The following is a 3,919-nucleotide window of genomic DNA, read 5'->3' as shown; positions in this document are numbered from 1 at the left end:
CGAGCTCACAGCCTGCGATTGTTAATATGTCTCAAAACCCAGTTCATCTGTAGTAAGTGACTTTAAAGACCATATTGAATAAATAATTGGATAACACACTGGGTGACTAATAGCTTTTTGCTTACTTTGGGATAAGCCCTGTATGATTCTCAGAAATCTCTTAATTGTGTAACACAAGGTGCCTGCCTGATAGGACTTCAGAACCCCTTGAAGTCATAGCAAGAGTGGGTTTTGTCCTTCAGGCTAGGGGACTCATTTGGTCCTGGGAAGGGTGACCCAGTTTCGAGGGGGTTGGTGAGAGAGATCGTGCCTGGAGAGGGGCGCTTGCTCTAAAGCCAGCCGCGCCTGCCTTGGTCGGTCCCTGCCGTCTTTCCAAACAGGCTCACCGAGCATCAGCTCCACGGCGCCCAGTGCGGCTGTGGAATGAAGGAGGGAGTCACGAACCGCGGCCCAGTCTCCAAAGCTCATCCCCACGTAGTCCCAGGCCACAGCCGCCCGCCTTATCCCCTGTGCCACTCTGTTCACTTTCCCGTGTGGAGGACGCAAGGGCTGGGCTGGTCCCGTGGCTCCCCCAGCTCGAGCTGGGCCGCGGAAAGCAGGTTTATCTTGGAATGAGGCATCCCTATCCCAGAGATCCAGGCCTACCACAGAAGTACCCTCCTCCCATGGGAATAACCAGCTGGGGGAAGGCAGAACACCTCTCCCAAGAGCCATGAACTTGTGGTTATTTTATGTCCAACAGTTGATTCTTTTATAATTTTATTTATTTATTTGAGACAGGGTCTTGCTACGTAGTTCAGGCTGTCCTTGAACTAACTATGCAGACCAGGCTGGCCTGGAACTTTCAGCAGTCCTCCTGCCTCAGCCTCCCAATTGCCTGGGTTCCAGGCATGTGCCACCACACCCACCAAACAGTCATTTTTCTTCTCTGCATGCACCTGTTTACGCACAGCTACAGCCAGTCAGATACCCAACCCACCCATAAACTATGATCTCTTTAGCAATCATAGTTGATAAATAGCTTGTTGGCTATTTTTTAACATAAGTTCTGAGAAACGTATTTTTCTTTTACTTTTGCTTCATGAAGAAACGGTTCAAAATATTCTTCTGCTTATAGCTTAAAGAAAATTATTCTAAAAGGCCTATTGGTTATCAATTTACATCATTACAAGAGGTGGGGACAATTAACTTGGACTTAAGTCCAGTTGGAGACCTTGTCACTTGCCACAAAATAGATGCATTTTTGCCTGCTGTGTCAGGAGGAGAGCAGGTGCTGTGGTCTGACCGGGTTTGCCAGCCACGGGAACAACCAACCAAGCTGACACTGTGTCCTACACCCGGCCAGCCAGGCGTCTCTGTTACTTCCCCATCTTACCAAAGAACGTTCTCCCGGCCCGTGTGCTTAGAGAGGTACTCGAGGTTCTTATCCAAAGCAAGCAAAAATTCTGCTTAGAAGTAAAACTTTTAGCGATGGAGTGGCAGGGACTCGAATCCCCACCTCAACATTTTGGGCAATTATAACCTGTCCTAACCCTAGTATCTTATTTTCATGTGAAGGCAAAAATAATTTGCACAAAAGTAGCTAGCTCATGGGGTCACCAGTGTCTTCTCCCCATCCCGCTCTTGGTCACCGATGGCCTCACCCCTCCTCCGCCTTCCTCTCAGGTAGGGGCCGTGGCCAGCACGCACGTGTCCTCATCACGGCCCAGCTGGCGCTGGCGGGTGGCGCGGTGAGCAGCGACGGTGCGAGGTGAACTGGTGAGGAGAGCTTCCACTACCTGGAAGGGTTGGACCCTCCTGCCTCCTTGCTGCTGGAGACACACAGGTCCCCAGCCCCTGGGAAGATGGAAGTCCAGGCGAGGACGGGAGTGTGAGAAAGAGAGCAGCAAAAGCCTGGTCCCTGGCTTCTCTGAGTGCACGTACAAAGGTGTGGAGCAAGAGGGAGTCGTGACTCTTGGTCAGAAAAGCTGCTGTCACCCTTCATGAGAAATTAGTTTTCTTTCTATTAGCATCAAGCTCATTTATTTTATAAACTAGTAATCCAGTTTCGCTATGCTGAGAATATCTGGTTTCACTGCCTGAGTGAATTACGTTTGAGAATCATCAAAGCCTGGAAATGCCATCGAGTTCAACCTTAAATGTTTGACCCAGCCGGTCCTCCAACCCGGGTCTCTCTCATTACGTCCTGCGAGGAGTAATCCAGCGCAATGTCTTACAGACAAGCATTGCAGACTGACTGATGATCAGGTGCTCTCTATTTCTGCATTAAAGCCTCCACTTTCAGCACAAGCTCAGACTGACTCTGAAATCAGAGGTTTCCATTAGCTGACTTTCCTCTGTCCACAAGTGAGAACTGAGCCGGGAGACAGCGGGAACACTTCGTGCGTGGCCCTGGCCTTGAGGCCTGGTGGAAAGGCTGGTCCTAGAGGTCCTTGGCTGGGCCCCCAGCTGTGCTGTGGCCTCAGAGGCACTCATGGCAGAGCCCGTCAGAGCCACTGAGCGCACACTGCAGGAATGAGCCCCCGCTGTGGCCTCACTTGGCTCTGTGACTGCAGCCCTTTTAAGGCTCACAGCAGAGACAGCAAATTCCACACTAATCCACTTTTGACAACAGAAAAGATGTTTGATATTCGGCAATAAGCTCTAGTGACTCAAAAATAGGTCACAGATGTCGCTTTCTGCCCAGGTTGGCGACCAAAAGCATACCGAGTATTGTGTCCGAACCGGAAGCCCACGAGTCCCGGCCCCAACAGCCACAGGCTCAGTTCCGTGGCTGCCTAAGCACCGTGTTCCCTGGAAAGCGAGTCCGGATTTGTTCCTAAAATGTCTGCTTCAACGAAAAACGCCTGGATGCCATACACTTCCGTCGGATCCTCTGTTATCCGGTTCCAGTAACACCAAGAAGAGTGCCTCAAGTGGGCAGCACTAGCTGCCACGTTTCCATCAAGAAAATGCTATCTGTTCATGGTTACAATTTCAAAATAGTACGTGGAAGCAGAAAGCAAAAAACTGACCTCTCAGTCCAACTCCCCAGAGTTGCTTTTAAATTTTTCTTGAGAAATTGTCCAGAAGTCTTCCATGGGAGACAAACACCATGAACACATCTACTCAGAAGGTGAGTCACAGTTCTGTCTCCTAGTTCCTCAGGCTGTGACTGTATTTGGAACCACGGTCTTTACAGAGATAATACAGTTAGAACGAGCTCATTGGGGGGACCCCAGACCAATGCGGCCAGGGTGCTTATACAAAGGACAATTGGTTTTTTTTATTTGCATTTGCCTTTTCTTTTTTTTTTTTTTTTTTGTACCAGGGATTGAATTTGGGTCCTTCTGCTTGCGAGGCAGGCGGCGGAACCACTGAGCTAAATCTCCAGCCCTGCATCTGTCTTTAGTTAGGTGTCAGCTAAGGATGGTTTGGGTAATGAAATAATAGTTACTGATGAATGCCTAAAAGATGACCAAATATGCTTCCTCTTTCTTTCTGGACCAGGGATTGAACTTGGGACCTTGTGCTTGTGAGGCAGGCGGCAGAACCACCGAGCTAAATCCCTGGCCCTCATACATATTTTCTTACCAGACCCATCTGAGTAGTAAACCACTGATAGATGTGCTGGGAGAAGTAATTGCTTAACTGGTAGAAAAACAATTTCTCCTCAAACGACTGATCTGAACCTACACCTGTTAAAAAGGCCATTTGAACACAGAAACGGACACACCCAGGAGCATGCCATGGGATGATGAAGACAGCTGGAGAACAACCTCTACTCACCACAGAATGCCAGCCGTTATGAGGAAACCACCGAGAGCCAACAGAGAACACAGAGCAGTTTCTCCCTTTGCACTCAGAAGGAAGCACCATTGATTTATGATTGCCAGTCTCAGGAGTATTTGTTTTTGTTTGTTTTGGTTTAGTTTTGTTT

This window comes from Fukomys damarensis, unplaced genomic scaffold (genome assembly GCF_012274545.1).
Source record: "Fukomys damarensis isolate Sample0158 unplaced genomic scaffold, DMR_v1.0_HiC HiC_scaffold_5, whole genome shotgun sequence".
In the NCBI taxonomy this organism is placed as follows: Eukaryota; Metazoa; Chordata; class Mammalia; order Rodentia; family Bathyergidae; genus Fukomys; species Fukomys damarensis.
Note: the sequence above shows the minus strand (reverse complement) of the source record.